A 19,400-nucleotide genomic window follows, 5' to 3' on the forward strand; every position below is an offset into this window, starting at 1 on the left:
GGATAAGTAGATTTGGTGAGTTGAAATAAGGTGTCAGTGTATTCCAGTCAACTGAAGGAATATTGAAGCCCCCACATATTATGGTTGAGTTCTTAATTTCCTTTATGAAAGAAGAGAGCGGAAGGTATCTTTTGTTATTGGGGTCGGGGAATCTGTATACACACATGCATTTCCAATTTTGAACTTGAATCGTAGACAATTCAAAAAATTCACCGGAGTGTTTCTAAAGATTAATATCTCTTGTATGATTACGGGAGTGAATAGCGATCCCACCCCCTCTGGATTTGGTTGATTACTTGAGATCTCCTACAGAAATTAGAAAATAGTTGCTTAGAATGATTTCGGAGTTTATATGATCATTGTCAAGTTTCGGTATTACAAATCAATGAAGGCTGGTGGTCGTCAATAATCATTTGAGGTCTCTGGATTTTGTGGAATAAGCTCCTAATGTTTATGTAAAATACATTTAGTTTTTAATTTGATGATTCTTAGCTGCCCAGACCTCCTTACAAGCAGAAAGAGGTTTGGGTTTCCTGCGTTTTTTCTTTAAAATCTTCATAGACCTTTTGGTATTTTGTAATGCATGCTTTGATATTCACATTTTCTATTTTTTTGCTTATAGTAAGTTCTTTGGTCAGGTCATCAATTAACACCACTATAATTGCAGGTAGGCCATGCTGTTTACTTCTTATCCAAAAAGCGTTTTTTCAATTCCGAACTTTTCTAAATTATCTTTTTCGACTCCATTTCTGATGAAAGACCATAAATGATCAGTTTTCTTCTATTGTCCTCTCTCTCCCGTAGTGCATAATCAGTTCATTGCTTGAGACTATCTAGCTCCTTTTCCACATTATCAACTCTCTTGTTGGTTTATTGTATTTCATGAGTGAGCGCTTCTAATTTGTTATTCAGAGACTCAAACTTCTCGTTGATAGATGTTAATTCTTCCAAAAGGTCATCAATAGTATACATTGAATGAAGAGAATCAGAGGTCTCCCTGTTTGCCATTCACCATGATGATAAGAAGATGATTTTATATAGATATAAGCAATATATATGGTAAAAATGATATAGAAGAAATACTTTTGACAGTTCTTAGAGTTAGTTGTAAGTGAGGATTCCACGTCCGGTGAGTGCAAGGAAGAGTTATTACCTTTGACAGATCTTGGTTGTCCGTTGCAGGTGAATCAATCTATTACAAAATGAATTAATCAACACGTTAGGTTAGAAGAACGTACACAGCAAAGCAGAATGAGTAAAGAAGGAGAATAGTAAAAAGTGATAAGATTTCACGATGTGTATGAAGTAAACGATGAGATATAAAGAAGCTAACATGAATTTGAATAGGCACATGGCAGATCAAGGGATAAAATAACTCACTATCCAGGGAAGACTTATTATCCGATGTATGAAAATTAAATGGACTATGAGCTAAACATACCACTTATATGTAATTAATATCAAAGATCCCACAACACACGTCTACACATAGGGAGTATATTTTCTTAAGATACTATAAGCATCAGAGAACAAATTAAATAATATTTTTCCTAGATATAATTTATTCCTTTGACTTCATAATTTAAAATGGTGGCTTGGGAAAAGAATATTAATTTCTTAGACTGTAGATAAAAAAAAGACTTGATATATTCAGAATACAGAACATCACTTTTATAAATTGTTTGGCTAGTTACAAAATAAAATACATCAAAACACTATTTTAAAACCCGAAATAAACTCAAGAATGTGATAATAATTTAGAAATGAAGAAAGTATTATACACAAAAAATTGGAGGATTAATTAATTGTTAATATAAAAGGTGGAGATGATATAATATGATAACTCAAGAATTATATGGATATGAGATGTGTAATGCTCGTTCCCGGATCATAAATGTAAATAAATACCCACAAAAGTGTATGATATTACTCTTAGGTGGTAACTTTTTTTTTTAGTATTTGTTGTTTCTATTAATTCTATGATTAACATTTTTCGATCACACTGCTATGCAAGAATTTTTAGCAAATCAACGACCAGAAATTTCTATTGTAGTTATAAGCCTCAAATCAGTTTTTTTACCCTCTGGGGCGTTGTACATCTTTTGCAAGAAAAACAGAGAAATAAAAATGACATAAAAAGAAACTCAAAATTTTGACTGATATTTTTGATTATTATACTTTAAAAACAAGAGTATAGGAATTGAAGTTTAAAATTTAATATTTTAACCAATATTGAATATTATGATTCTTCAAACCTCAACAACTCTTGCAATCAAAGTTAAGAAGTATTGTGATATGTATTGTGTCCAGTTATAAATATTCAATAATAAAAAAGTTATCAGAAAAAATGAAATTATATCTTAAATAACTTATCAAAAGAAAGTAAATTATTACTTATTTAACTTTTTTTTACCCATCATAATTTATGTGACATATGGTGCACATAAATGTATTTAAAATACAATTATTACCTTGATCTTTGTTAAATCATTTTTTATGTGGGTTCCTATCATATACAAGTAATCTACTAGCGAAAAAATTCTTAGACATAACATGTACATAAATTTTCTCGAAATAGATTATTTTGCTTAAATTAGTACATAGTATTTCTACTTTGAGATATGAAATAACACTATTTATTTAAACTCCATTGTAAATGATATAGTTTTTGTTATTTGTTTGAATGCAAATAACTCTTTTAAAGATATAAACAGTTCCCAACAGTTACACTTTGTAATATCATTTTTGTCCAGAAACTAAAACCAACATTTATTACTGTTATTGAAGTCGTAGAAGACACAAATAATCATTAACCCTTTAATGCCTCATTGTACTTCAAATTATATTTTTAAATAAATAGGTGTATCATTAATTTCAAAGTCCATTTCTTCTACCTAATTGTCATGAAAGCTAGTTGATAACCAATATAAGAAATATATTTTAAAGGAAATTTAACAAAATTGAATAAAATGAAGTATCTTATTTGGAAGCAATAATTGTTGTTATAGTTGCTTAAATTTAATTTATATTATAGCTAAAACTGAAGAATAAACGTTTTACTACTTTAATAAAAAGATAAATAATTTTATTCATGCTCATTAATTTTTGTATCATTAGATAGATTTCTTAGGAATTGCAATCAAGATAACATTATAAATTTTTAAAAATTAAAGAAAAGATCAATTAAAGTTGGGTTTTTTTACCACAAAGGAAAAAAACAGTCATTTTGGAATTTTCGCCAGGGTAACATAATAATTCATAAATATATTCCCATGCTTCAATGTTTCTAACAATTTATAATAATTTTTAGTTTTATATACATAATGGGGACCAATTCGAAAGATATCCTTGATTCTCCCTTCCACTGAAGATTAATCTTATAAAGTGGCTCATTCGGGGGAGAATTACAATTATGATTTATTTATTTAAATTAAATTATTTGAACGGAACTTTTTGTTATTGACGTTCAAATTTAACGTTAAAACCTTTTTTTAACTTAAAAGAGGGATTTTGTAAAATTATTTTGTGTAAATTACAAGAAAAATTTAGGATAGCGTAGAAATATTTTTTTAAAAACCTATAGTAGTTATTTCATTGTTTGTTAAAAAGTAAAGATATGTAAATGTTTTTTTTTATACAGAAATAAAATTGAAAAAGTTTAAATTAATTTTTTTAATATTTAAATCCTGCTAAATTTTTTGAAATTTAAATTTTTTTTATAACAAAAAGTTTTTTGGTTTCAATATCTATCATTTACTTCATAATAAAACAGCTTTTTAAAAAAATTAGTAAATAAAGTTGCTGTTATTTTTTTTTTTAATTTTAATAAGCACCATAGTATCTACTTGTTTAATAAAAAGATAATATTATTTATATCACATTTAACTTTTCTGCCGATCTGTCTGTCTGTTACAGTATTGCAGCTAAATGATTATACATATGTATAAAAAAAATTGCAGGATTATTTATTTTGTAGTTAGATAAACAAAAAATTGATAACGTTGGTGACCTCGAGCTTAATTGATCAAGAAAACTTATGTAGCCAAATCTTTAAAATAAATTAAAAAATTATGTGAAATAAATATTCCATAAGAAATTATAAAATTAAACTGAAATAATCAATCAAAATCGGATTTTTTTATAACGGTAAATCTTTTTAAATTGTAATATGAGGTTTAGTTTTTGTATTTTTATAAATTACCATTATAAAGAATATTAGCAACCAAATATAATCCTTCATTTTACTCTTTTGTTGTACTATACATATTTTGTAGAAAACCTACTAAAAATAGTTTAATTAATAATACATCTTTCGTATGCTGAAATGCTTTGATCATTTGTTATTATATTTAATTTTCATCTATATATTTTTGTCACATCGAAAATTGACTGATAATCGAAATTGAAAAATTTGTTGTATATGTTTAGTTAATGGAGGTATTTCGAAACTGAAGTGTCATGCAGTTACCTCTAAATATTCAAAGAAAATGAATCAAACTAAGTCAATCATTTTTTTAATTAAAAAACAAAGAAAAGAAAAACATATAAACATCCATATCTTTACTTTTGACTAAAAATGAAATAATTAAACACCCAAAAAAAAACACTATTTTTTATATGAAGGACATACAAAAGTGAAGTAACTTTTTCTTAATTAGTTTATAATAATAAACCAAAGCTATTAGTAAGGGAAAAAAAATCACAAAATCCATCTTTATAAATATATATAATCGTATATATTTATAAAGAAAAACCTTAATTAATAGTCTTGTAATTAGAACTATTACATATTAATTATATGTTAGGGAACATTTAAAAGTTATTTTTATTGTTTTTTATTTCTCTATTTAATTATTTCTTGGTTATTAAAAAAACATATTTTATAAGTACCACTTATTTAAGAAAGGAAAAGTACAAGTGTTCTAATAAAAAGCTTAAATTATATTATTTATAAAAATTATCTATAAAAAAAGTTTGAATTTGATTTGTAAATATATATAAGACATTACAAACTAAGTTGATCAAAAACAAACCGATAATTATATTGCAAAATTCAATTCTCATTCGATTCACCAATCTATTTTTGTGCTAGTACACACGTCCACAAGATATTTTGAAAATTTTACCCACATTGTAGTGTTAGTTTCTTTTTTACAAATAAAAAGATGACACGTTTTGGTTGTACTTTACAATTTAGTTGAAAAAAAAGAGAAGAGCAAATTTATTTAAGCGATTTTTTTGAAAGATTGTATTTTCTTCCAAAAAAATGCATTTTGACAAAATACTTTTTTTAAGAATTAACAATCTTTTAAAAGTTGTTTTTTATAGAACTTTTCCTATAATTTAATTTTTTGTTAATTTTTTTAAATTAAATAAAAATACAGTGTACATTATACGAAATTTAACATTTTTATCTATATAAATATAAAAATTAACAATGCAAATGTTGTGTGTTCCAATAAAAATGTAAAATTAAATATTAGAATCGAATGTGAATTAAATTTGGAATTAAAAATAATTATTTATTTTTCATCATAACCTCGTATATAAAAAAAGTAATAAAATCTAATGTTATACATAAATATAAAGAGCTGTTTAAGTTAAAAAAAAATATGTACTTAAAAGTAAAAAAGTCATAATTGTAATAAACTCTTAAAATAACTAAAAACAAACTTAAGTAGGATTTTTTTTCTTAATGGAAAGTTATTATTTACTATATATTAGGTACATTTACGCTAGGAGGGCTCTTATTGTATATTAGTTCAATCGGCTCTAATAGCAAAATATATTCCTGGGATGAAAATTATAATATTTGAGTGACGTTTTAAATGACCTTAGCATTTTAAGCTTTTGACGAAAATTCTTAACTTATCAACATTTGCTTAGGTTACTTATCAACAAAACTTAGGTTTTTATTTGTAACCACAAAACAAAATGTGGAATTAAAAAATATTTACAACTACAGATAAGAGAAGGAAAAAGTGTCCTAAATCATGGTTCGGTTTTTAGATAAGTACTTTGTGTTATAAAAAATATTCAATCATCTAATTAATCATTTAAAAAAGAATAAAGTTTTGAAGCTACAGTTCGTGTTACAAAACTTGCAATAGTATAAATAAATTACGAAAATCAAATCCAAACCATTTCGTGCTATGTTTATCAACTATATGTCATATTCAATATGTTCTCCTACACAAGTAATAATAGCTTGGACACGCCGGCAAACATATTGGCAGCTCTAGACGATCAAGATTGTGTCTGTGAGGTACCACATTGCTATGATGACAGCTTGCAGTGTATCTAAATTTGAATGAGAGGTGCAGGATACATTCTTCTACAAGACGTTTCAAAGTCCAGAGGATTGAGGTAACAGATGAAGTCAGCCATATTGTCGCGGTGGAAGTTTTTGATATTCTTGGCTGTATAGTGCTGTGATGGACTTCTTGATATTATAGGCAGAACGAATGGATATACCAACAATCTATACGGTCTTCTTGGGACTGATACCAGCAAGGAGGTCATTGCATAAGCTTTGACTTTTGTGATCTAGTTTTGACATTTTTATACTAAGAGACATAGGATAAAAACAACTGAGGTATGTTTGCATAATGAAACCTTGTAATTATAAGTAACGATAATTTAATTTCTAATTGAAAGCTATTCCAAGTTTTAGGTGCCCATTTTCTACTAAAAAAGTAAAGGATGATATACAAAATGATATATAGGTAGATGTTAAAAAATTATGAAATTTGAAGATTGCACCATCATTTTCTTTTCCTACTACAGCCCAATTAACATTTAGGGTTATAAAACAGTTAAATAAAACTATCTATTTTCCCTGACTTTTTATGTACGTACGATCGAGTTTCCCTGCTGTTGTTTTTTCCCCAACACACCTCAAAAGTAAAAAACGGAAGAGAAAACAAAACTTTAAAAACAAAAATCAAAGATAGAACGTCCGCTGCGCTTAGAAATTACTGGTGTAGTGAAGATAATTTAAACTAAACCTCTTTTGCCATGATGCCTGGACACCTTTGAGAGGACAGTCTTCTCGATCCAACCGTTTTTGGTAAACGAGTAAGTTCCCTTCCTCTCTGATTCTATATTTTACTCTGGTTTTTGTTATAAGCCGTGCATCTTAGAAAAAAGTAAAGCATTGTCATTAGAATAAAATTTATTTATGCTAATGATAAAGTTAAGATCGTAACTTTATTTTATTAGAAAAAAATGGAAATATTAATTATTAAACTAAACATACAAAACAAAGGCCCTATTAAATATTTAAGATTAATTTTGGAGTAAGACAACCAAATTGTTAAATATTAAATATTTAATGAAGTAAAGATTATTTATACAGCCCAGTTTTAATATGAAGGGTTAGAAAAAGTAAAATATTGATATATAAGGGCCACCCTAATGTGTACATAATATGAGTACTTCCCAATAGAAATAAGAAATAAATATAAAAACAGCTAAAAGTAAATACAAAAAACATATTTTATGATGCTTTGTGTATCTTTTTGTTAAACGTGACAAAACTAACTTGGAAAATATTTTCACATATGAATACGTTTTATTTTAAATCCACAATTTCAATATTTATGGTTGGTTGTCTTTATCGTCATTCTTCTTGTTACATATTATTGATTTTCTGCAACTCCAAAAAAGGTGTATCATACATACCTATATTTATAAAAAAAAATAATTACTGCCTATAAAAAAGCTATTAATTCATCATAAAGTTAGCCATAAATTAAGGGCAACTACATTATGGAATAAACTAAACTAGAGTTATATTAAATTATATTATATGAAGCAAATGCTTTATTTGAACAAAATATGGAATAACACAATGCCAATTTTTCATCTTTTTTTTTTCACTTATACCAAAGTTGTTTTCTATTAACTTTAATTCAAGTTGATCATCAGAAACATTCAGCTTGAGTGTAAAGAGAAGCCTTATATTTTTCATCTGTACACATATTTTTTACAATCAGAAAAAATAAGTATTCCTGCTGTACTTTATTGTATTTTATTTTCATCATATAAAAAAATATTGGCTTTCACTTTTCTACAACTCTACACATAAATATTTCTTATAAGCTTTAAACAAATTCAGTCTTATAAAAATATCTATTTTTTAACTATTATAGAACTTGGTTATTCTTTTTTTTATTGTTAGTACATTTTTGTACGTTGTTGTACATATTATAAAATTATGGTAGTTGTAATATCATGGTTATTTTATACAGGCATTGTAAAAATATAAACTTTCTTTTACGATTTGGTATTTTTCTAAGCATGGATATTATTTTAGTCATTAACTTTATGTAAATAATATGTATAATTTAAATTTAGGTAATTATATAAAGCTAGAGATAAAATTTAGCAATTAGAACAGGAAATAGGTTTGGTGCGTTGTTTTTTTTGTTGTTCATTCTTGAATAGAGCGTTGTGGATCGAAACTTAATCTTTGAAGGAAAAATTCTTGCATTTCTTTCATGTATTTATAAAAAAAGTACACATATATACAAATCCAGATCAAGGAACATGCTATTTATCAGATGAAACTTTAACTATATCTGAGGTATACAAAAAATCACATTTATTATATTCTTATATAGTAAATATAATTTAAAACTCACAATTTCGAGACCTTTCGTGTTATAGTAAATACTGTTTTTGAGGGTTCACTCATGATATCCGTATTGATGAAAAAGTAATTTGAAGTTACATTAAAATGAGATATACAAAGAAAAAAAAATGGTATCAGCGATCAATTTATACATATCTAAAAAAGGAAAAATCATTCGTATGAATTCTTCAAAAGTTGATACAAAAAGCAAAGGAAATAAAGATTGGTTTTATGCAGATTTTTTACCTCATTTTTTTCTCTGAATAGTATTTTATTTATTAAACAATTGCTATCTGCGTGAATGATGACTATAAACGGATGTTTATTATACTTGGATTGAACTCTACATTTAAATATATATATGATATTTTACCTCCAGTAATCGTAATTTTAATGTATAAGGTTGTTCTCTTGATGACAGTAATTCATTTTTATACCATAACAGACAGATGATGTTAACATGGGTCTCAATTCAGTAGTACCTTAAATTGTAAAATACTCAACCCGACCTACACCCTTAAATTCAACATGTTGATTTTTATATTATTCAATAGTTAAACGGAAGACTTTAAAGGAAAAGTAATATTTGCAAAAATTATCTGTATGTGAAAAATCCCCGAACAAACCACTCTGATCCCTACATTCAGATCGGGTGGACATAAAGTTTCACACCATTCTGATTTTCAAATTTGTATAAAAAAGTACCAAAAAGTAAGCAAGGGTATTAAGTATATAATTTTTTGATAATATGTATTTATTTTCCGGGGAAAAATGGGTAATAATAATGGAAATTACTAATAGTAGATAATAATAAACATTTTATGTACTGCCGTACATCTCTCCTTGCTTTTTCTCTTTATCTTTAATGAACTGGTCAATTTTGATTCTTAGATCATAAGATATAATATAAGTATTATTTAAAAATAATCATAATTTAAATTTATGGATTTTGTGACATTCATTCGTTCATTAGTACTTTTTGTACAAAAAATACACAAAATCATAAGCAATTAAATTTTTGAAAGTGTTTAAGGCTGATGGGACAACTCATTGGATAAATTTAGATGCTTAAAACATGATTATTTTACTTTTCACCTCTGAAAACATGGTGAAAATGAGGGAAAACTTTAAAATTCAAAAAAATATATTTTGTATAGGACTAGTTTGCATATTTATATTTAACTTTTATCTGTCATTGCATGTCAAATAATGATTATATATAAAGATTTGCGGTAAATGAAAATATAAATGTAGGTTTATCATATCAAATAATGTAATTTGCATATATTTTCATTTTTTCATATAGAATACAAAAATATTTTATTTCATTTTGATAAGTGTAAGTATACAATTTATTTAACAATTTTTTTTAGTAAAAAAATAATAACTTTATCACTTTCACCTCTACGAAATGTAGAACAGTAATTAAAATAACATAAACAACAGTTTGTATTATAGTACTAACCAAATATTATAAGAATAGTCGGTGTTTATTAAAATTTCACTTAAATAAATTGAAAAGGTTTACAAAAAATGAATTAATAAAAAAAACATAAAACTTTATTTGTAATAAATTGCAAAATATTAAGATAGTATAAAATAAACACTCTAAGGACAAAGGAAGTTGGATGTAGAAAGGTTCAGGAGAGGGGACCCATATATATTTGAACGTATAATGGGGGAGAGAAGTGAAAATGTTTTCGTTTTTAAGTTTGCAAGGCTATCATTTTAGGTTACATACAATTTCCTTGGACCAGTAACAACAATAATACTATAATTTGTGAATTATTGCATTATTCCACGTTTAAAAATGAGCTCATTTTTACATTTCTATTAATAATACACTGTAAATACGGGGAAAAGACACACGTATCTTTGTATCATATATTTTTATTTTTCCATAAATGCAATAAAGCTTTTTTTTTCTAATTTAATTATACTTGGCGAATAATTAAAAAAAACACATTCTAGTTAAATTATTAAAGTTATAAAATTTTTACGTTTTATTTTATTAGAAAAAAAGTTATTTGTCCATTCTTTTTTAAATCTTGATTAAAGCTATAAATAATAATAGTTTGAAGTTTTATTTTCTCCATCAATTTTGATTTTCATATTGATTTTTTAATAATATTGTCTAAACAAAATCATGATGTATTGATTTTTCTCCAAAATTGAGTTGGGATTATATTAGTATTCTTTGACGAATTTCTATTAACAAATTTTTCTTTTTTATCCTTTTGAAGCGTCACAAATTGTACTTAAGGTAACCAAAATTGATCGTCATACTAACAAGTCCAAGAATTCCGATCAGGGGACAGGGAGGCCAATGTATTTGGTCCAGAAAGTCATATTTTCTCTCATCCAGACTAGAATTATGTTTTATATGTGGCTGGAGCACCATTTTGTTGGAATTTCTCGACTTCTTTCCAATTTATCTGCCCTTAAACCTATTTCGAAATGAAATTGGCCACATTCAGACACCGGTTGAGGTTATGATGCCATGCATCATCACTGAGGCTGAATGGTTCATCTTGATGAATTCCAAAATGCTTTAAACCGTATCTTCAAAGAAACAAATCCTCTCACTTGTTTTTTGATGACCCAATCCACAGTAAATATCTTCTCATCCCTTATGGAAGATAGTACTATAACTATTGTGTTTGTGGTTCTTTATTACCCTCTGTCAGCGTTCCACATGGGTATCTATTTGATTTTGAGTTATCAAAGGCCTTTCAACATACCTAGGAGATCTCACTCCAACAAATTAAACATCTTTCAAGCCTATATATGGGTTCATTTTCATCTTTCTGACAAACTATAACATGCTGAGGATAGCATGGACCTCCAATACATATTTAAGAGCCTCTGTGGTCATTTTTATTGATCCACCACTTCAATATCCATCCTTGAGGCTTTATCCGTCCTCCCAAGCTTCACGGCGTTGTACACTGTATGACTGTTAACTTTCAGCCTCTTGACAACGTACGAGATGTACCAATGCGGCAATCTATAATATTTTTGCTTCCAATTTTATAAATAACTAATATTTAACAATGATACAACACTTTTTTGTTAGCTAAGAAATTTAGCTTATGCTCATATAAATAGAAAAACTTGATTGGTACTTTACAAAATCTCGTATATATAATATATAAGAAAATAAAAATTCTTAATTTTGTTCACGATTTTTTTTTATGTTGACACATATCATAAATGTATTTATATTGAGGTAGTATAACTAAATTTATTCGATTTGAAAGTTATTTTACACATTATTTGATAAATTTACGATAATACTTAGACAATACAAATATCCTTCATTTTGTATGGATATATTATTTTTAAGATATTGCAATAAATATTCATAAATGTATATCAAAATTAAATTATAACTATTTTTTCTCGTAGCAACATCTCCTTGAAATTTCAGTTTACTTATACTCTTATTGGCATTACAATTATATTTACGATTTTTTGTCATAACTCCGAAAAAATGGGGTCTCTCAGTAAGAAGTGTGAAAGGACATAGCCATTTTTATCTACAAAAAGGTTTTTGTATATCTCAGGGAACATTTAAGAGGGTTTTTATGCAGATAACGATATAAAAGTAGTCATTTTGTTTAATAGATATAAATGGATTCGTTTGTTGGTTTAGTTTCCTTTATTTTACAAATTACCCAGCTCCTAGGAATGATACAATTAAAACCAAAGTATAGATTTTTTTTTCATTGCTATTAAAACCAGTTTTAATATTGAATATCTTTGTAAATTTTAATACAAAAAAATTGCCGTCGAAGCTCATGATAATCTAGATAATACATTGATATTATACTTGTTAGATATGAAGTACATTTTGAACGTAGTTTAACGATATTTATTACTTTTTTTGAAGACATACTTATATTTCTAGTTAATTATTATAGATCTTCTCATATTAACTACCTCCCTCTCTCTGACCCCTCTTCCGATCAGGAGTCCCATCTACCATGTCTAAACATGGTTACTATGTATTTAATGTTATACGAAATATTAGAAGAATAACAAGTAAAAATTTATACAAACTATAAACTCGTAAATTTTTTTTTTTTTTTAAATATCATTTCGATGGGCTTTATCAAAGTTTTTCTTGTTCAGACAACGATAAAATGTATTTACTATATTTTTTTTGTCGGATATTTATTTTTTAATTTAAAAACGCTATGGTTAAGTGATACTCAGAGAATATATCTACAAATATTGAAGCTTATAAAATCTTTTTCTATTTCAAAAGTTATCTATTCAATAGAAGTAAGCGTTCTAATTCGTAAACTTTTTTGAATAAGTTACGAATTGAACCTTTTTGCATATTTTAAAACAATATGCAATTTATCGCATCAATGTTAGTTCAGTAAGGTTAGGTAATATAATCCTAAAACATATCGAATATTAATAAAATTACTGTTAGAAATTAATCGTTTTTCCTTCCCGCACTCCAAGCAGTTGTGTGTCTCCAGAAACACCGTCTACACCGTCAGCAAGTCCGCCGGAGAGGATGAAGGGCGTTCTCAAAAAGGCCAAACTGGATCTGGAGGAGTTAAATAAATCAGTACATATCAATTTTCTCGAGTCTTTGAGGGTCCATGTAAGATATTTCAGTGTGTCACTCCGGATTATCCGGATGGATTTAAAAAAATTGATGGGAAGGGGCCTTATGAGGGTAGTGAGGCCACTTTGGACACCAGAAATGAAAGAAAGACATCTGATTTGGAGCAATACTCGTACGAGTTGTTTTGAAATATTTTTTGAGACTTTTTGTCCCCCTACATCCCTAATGAAAAAGCCCTCGACTGCAATTTTTGTGTGCATGTCGAGGAGAAGCTCTGCAGTGCCTGTCATCCCAAGGTCCTCAACGCCACTTCTTAGCCACGCCATAAGAGAGGACTACAGTGAGTCTTGGGACTTTTGTCGCCTCATGGAAGCTATAATTGCCGCTAAGGACGCCTACAATAATGATTATGATAGCTCAGAAACACATATTCTAATAAGATTCATTTTTGGTGAAATTCTATTGTTAATTTATAAATTATGTCTTGTTGAAGTTTAAAATTCAAATTGTTCAGATTTTAATGGATCACTTGGTATCTATACCATCATTAAAGTTATTTTTATCTTAAAATATAGCTCATAAAATATTCATCGATGGAATCATTAAATAAATATTTATTTTTTTAATTGAAAATTGAACTATAAATATTTCTTTATTAATGTTTTTAATTTTATAAAATTAATTTTGATAAAATTATTTGCATCATATAAATGAAGAATAAATACAATTTTTTTAAACACCAGGATCAATAAGTTTTATTAAAGGTTGTTGTTTTTTTAATTTGGTCTAAATTAGTCTTTATTTTACTTTTTTTTAAATGTTAAGGAATATATTTCACTTATCAATTTATAAATAATTTAAAAAAAAACCGTCTCAAATTTTCAATCAAAAGACTTGGAAAGAAAATGCAAATCTACAATCAGGCCATTGTCAGTATGTACATCACTTGATATAATACTTGAAATAAACTTACTAAATATCTAACTATTGTGTAATTTAAAAATAATAAAATTACATATCTATTTTGATGGTTATAAATTATTAATTAATCTTACTCAATTTTTTTGAAAACATATATATATTAATTTGAGAACTTTTGCTATCTTTTAATATTTTTACTTTTATCAATTCAATGTTAAATGATTTATAATCTTTTGTAGATCTAAAATTGAATGGTTTATTTTTAAATTGAAATCAAATCAATATTCTAGCTGAATTTGATTCTTAAGACTTATACATTTCTGAAAATGAAAAATATACTATTTATGCCTCAAGTGAGTAAGTTTAATTCCCCTCTTTTAAGATTCTATTTTTTTTTAAAGTAAATAATCACACATAAATATTAAATTTTTCAAATAAATGTACATAAGTATATATCTGATTTTTGTAATGATTAATATTAATACTCATAAACTCATTCTTTAATGTATTTATTACACAAAACTGGTGGTTAAATCAGTATTTGCTTAGTATTACAGAAACCTTTAAATTTGAAATGAAACATGTTATATAATATTATAAATACATATTAATGAGATCTTTTATATCTATTAAAACTATTTACATTTTAATTATATTTTAAAAATATTGGTTTTATCTTTTGGTCATAATTTTTTTATCAAATTAAATCTTATAAATATTGATAAATACAAGAATTTGGTTAAAATCTTCTTTTTTTTTACAACAGTGCTAAAAAAGTTGTAAATATTTTTAGGTTGCATAGTTTTACAAGCTATTATGTATTATTTGCACCTACTGGCGAATTAAATAAACAACTACAAAGTGTCTAAAGAAAAGTGTCGGTTCTCATTATTTTTCAGTCTAAAAATGGAAAATTATCAAGTTTAAAACAAGATAGAAAATCAATAAAGTCACTTGTTAATCATAAAAAAACATTTTTACATAAGTTTTTTTTATTTGTAATTTTAATTTGGGGATTGTTTGCAGAGTAAAAATCACTATGAACGATAATGATCCTGGATTACTATAATCCTAAATATTTCTGAATTTGGATGAGTGTGAGAAAAACTAAGAGTGTAGTTTTAGAAACTGCTCTCAAAGATAGATTTCTTGTTTGTGGCTTGAATTTATTTGTACAAAATGAGTGTTCCCTGTGTTATTAGAAAACATAGGAGATAATGATTTTTTGGGGTATATTTTGAAGAAAGAGCAAAGCATTAAGAAGCAAACACCACCATTAAATATTAAAAAAGTTAAGAAAATAATTGTATAGTGAAGCTTTACAAAGGAAAGAAAATAAAAAGGTTAGAAAATTCAATATAAACATTGACTCCTAAGGACCACCCTAAGTATATAAGTATACAGATTTTTATAGCTAATTTAGCTTATTCATGTGCTGTCTCATATCTTCCAAATTATAAATCGAGTGTATTCATATAATATGAACTAATAAGGAAAAAATAGAGTATTTCATCATTGTTAAAAAGAAGTAATACGACACTAATTGATAGAAACCAGAAATATCTGTTGGGTCTAAGGATTATTATTAGTTTTTGATAACATCATTTATGAATTAATTAGATGCAACATCGTCTAATTAGTATGCCTCATACTTATTTATAACCAATATCAAGCTAATATTGTTATTTATGAAGGTGAGGATGTTACTTTTTAATTATGTTTTTGTATAGCAGAAAAAATTATTTGAATAAAATAATACATTTGTAGCAATACTTGTATAGAAAAACTTACTAAGGACTAACGACTATAGTTGTAGAAATTGAGACCTTTGAAGAACATGATACTTTTTTTAGTTGCGGCCTCAAAAGTATTATATTTTATTTTTTGAAAATATCCTCATTTTTATTTTATTATTGAATAGAGAACATCTAAGTATTAAAGTAATCTCTAGTGCATGGATTACAAATCGCAGAGTTTTAAGTAGGGATTTAAATCTTAAACATTTTATATCAGAAAAAACCCCTAGATATACATGATAACGTGTAGAATTTAAAAAAATGAAGAATATTTGAGAGGAGAAGAGTTTCATGACTTTTTATTAAATTAGCTGTAAGCAGCTGTGAGAGGAAGGAACAGGTCTTTGCATCTTGCATCAACATCTTGGTACATCTTGTTATTTTGAAAAACAAAGGGAAAGTTGAATGAATTAAAATTTAACCACTACCTAGAAGAAAAGAATGCACTAAATGAAGTTTCCTTTAACTGATACAGGTCTGTTGAAAAAAAATAATAATAATCTCATTGATGTTAAAATGGATTGATTGGTGAAGCTATAAAAACTACTAAACTGTTAAAAGTATTGGTTTTAGATTCACATTTTTAATCTTACAGACAAAATTGGTATATTAACTGTATGTTATTTGAAAAAATTAAAAATTCTATTTTTTTAAGCTTTTTTTTTTAAATATAAGCCAAAACATTTAAGAGGGAGGGCCACACCTAAATATTAATTAAAGTAAAAATATTTTGCACAGAGATGTTCAATTATAAAAGGAACAAAATTCAAGGGTGAGATAAGTAAATAGTATTATGTTTGCCTCTAAGGGCGAACCGAGTAAATAAAAAGTAGGAAAATACTATTTAATCAAATGGGTATAGATTAACGTAATACTTTACCTTGAAAGTATATTACAAATAAAATAATTCAAGTAATGAAATTAACGTTCAAAAGCGTGAGCTTAACAAAATATACTATGTAAATAGTTACAAAAATGAAAGCCATTGTAACTCTTTTTTATAGTTAATAATTTATTTTGCAACAATACATGGGAGAATATTCAAATTTACGGGTATTTTTTTGGCGGGGGATTTAACGGTCCTGTCAAGTTTTGTCTTACCTCTTAAGGATACGGCCAAATTGGACGCAATACATATCTCAAATTACAATGTGTTCAAAAATAAAGCTGTCATATCTTTCAGCCAGTAACGTCATTATTAATCAATTTCGACTATCAAGGTTTCTATTTTTATTATGAATATATACTTTCATTGGGTTCAAATTATGAATAATTCCTTTAAATGAAAGATGCCTAAAGTTTGACTTAACTAATGCAATAGATAAACTACTTTACTTTCATATAATATTAGTAAAATTGGATACCTTCCAGAGGGTGTTTTAGATGTAAAACATTTTTCAAAGACTGATAACAAAGATGGGATCATTTTTAAGGACGATATAGTCCTTGTATTATTTTTACTGTACCAAAATATTTTCCACCCAAAGCAATACAAACACTTTATAGACAAGATATCACGCTTCTAAGAATATTATCAGTATGTGAGATACCATAAAGGATGTGAATAAATTCGAAATCCAGGTGAGTGTAAAAACAACGTCTGAGAAAATGTATTTAACCCTGGGTTAGTGAACAGGGATTTTCTATATCCCTATATTTCTTAAAATGCTTCCTATTCCTTTAAATCTACATTTATCGCTTATACTTTTCAGTATGCTCTTGAAACATTCAATAAGATAATACACAATATTATAATTCTCTTGATATTTCCTAATTTAAGATTTAATTTAAAATTTCGCAATTTTAAATGAAGGTTAAGTGAATTTAATTAATTATTTTGCTATTAAGTAATTCCTCTGTTTGTCTTTTTGAAATAGAAAAAGAAAACAAATAATTTATGAATTACGACCATTGAGAAAGGGAGGATTTTATTTTATTTACGTACGGATCTTTATTCAAATGTTGAATGTATCGATACAAAATAAAATGAATTGCCTCGAGTTGTTATGAATTGTGCTGGTGATAGACTCCAGAAAAAATATCCTATATGCTGCATGATCACACCCAGGCGGAGCCCTATTCTATTGGGTTGGACCATGACATCATATAACCCCTTCCACATCTTTTATCTCTTCTTATACGAACAGTTATTATTATCAATTTGATTCCTCGTACACAACACCCCCCACCCTAACATTCATTTCATATAGAAACCAAAAGATTATATAAATTTTGTGTATCCCCTTATACAGCTAAAAGTATTTGACGAATTCCAAACTCTTTGTATTTGGATTATTTGATATAAAAAATATATTAAAAATGAAAAAAATCACAAAAAATAGATTTAAGTCCATGAAAAATGCACATAGTTTAATATTGTATATTAAGTAATTATTTGTTGATCCGAACAATTAATGGATCATTACTATGCAAGCAAATGAATATAGATTCTAAAATTCATTATTTTTATAAATTAATATGGCTTATATATATATATTATTATCTATATTTTATTTCAATAATGATATATTTAGTCTTTTTGATAGAAATCAAAGTATGTAACTCATTTTAGGAACTCTTTTGTAGAAAAATAATTTGTTAGGAGCTAATGTAAAAAAGAAAAAACATGCAAAAAGGTATAAAATAATAAGTAGAAAGAAAAATTAGAATGATTCGAAAATAAAAAATTTAGAAATCGATCACGAGGGTATTGGGAAATTTTTCATACTATGAGAAACTATTCCATTCCAAATGTTTAAACAATTGAACATATTTTAGAAGGGCCCCCAATAAAATTGGTACTTAAATGGTTGTTTTTTTTTAATAATAATCAAATGATTTCATTCTAAATACAAAAAAAATTAAGGTCCCACACATCAAACTTTATATTCTCTGTTTAAATATTATTTGCATCTTTGTACATAATGAGCTACAACATTCATAATACGATTAGTTAAAAGATATGCATTATTTTTAATGAATTTTTTCCCAAAATATTTATTTCTTTGGCAATCAAAACACGATCAGACTTCACGATTTCCATTTTTTTCTACAGGTTTTTGACAATTGGCTTTCCAGAGGGTGGTGCATCTTTGACATAGAAATTACCGAAACGGAATCCACAAAACCAAAATTGGCCGTAATTGGCTGTTTCAGTATCAGGAAATAAATACTAATAACCTTTTCTGCTCTGGCTTGCGTTTTCGCCTTTTTACTTTAATTTTGTCTTTACAATTGAGTGAATTGATATATTAATGAAGTCAATTAAATAAAAAAAATACAGATACTAAAAAGTATTTATGTTTTGGGAAACCTCTGAAATCCCCTCTCTTGATTTCGAAATTTATAAAAATTATCTTTATAACAATACACAACTTTTACATGTAGATAGTTCTCAAAAATCGAAAAAGGTTATAAAACTTTTCAATATGACCCACCCTAACATATAGGTACATAAAAGTCT

At 26.6% G+C, this 19,400-nt stretch overlaps 1 protein-coding gene across 2 annotated transcripts in view; it reads right to left on the minus strand.

The window, feature by feature from the left end:
- Nucleotides 1-19,400, minus strand: part of LOC121124648 (uncharacterized) — a 194,339-nt gene that overhangs the window by 149,174 nt on the left and 25,765 nt on the right. The window contains exon 2 of one of the 2 annotated variants that reach the window (XM_071891120.1): nt 7,544-7,683. The exons of the other annotated variant lie outside the window; for it this stretch is intronic. The gene's annotated coding sequence lies outside the window, so the exon portion shown is untranslated. The remainder of the gene's footprint in view (nt 1-7,543; nt 7,684-19,400) is intronic. 2 annotated transcript variants of the gene reach the window in all.

Source organism: Lepeophtheirus salmonis, chromosome 9 (assembly GCF_016086655.4).
Source record: "Lepeophtheirus salmonis chromosome 9, UVic_Lsal_1.4, whole genome shotgun sequence".
NCBI classification, from domain to species: Eukaryota; Metazoa; Arthropoda; class Copepoda; order Siphonostomatoida; family Caligidae; genus Lepeophtheirus; species Lepeophtheirus salmonis.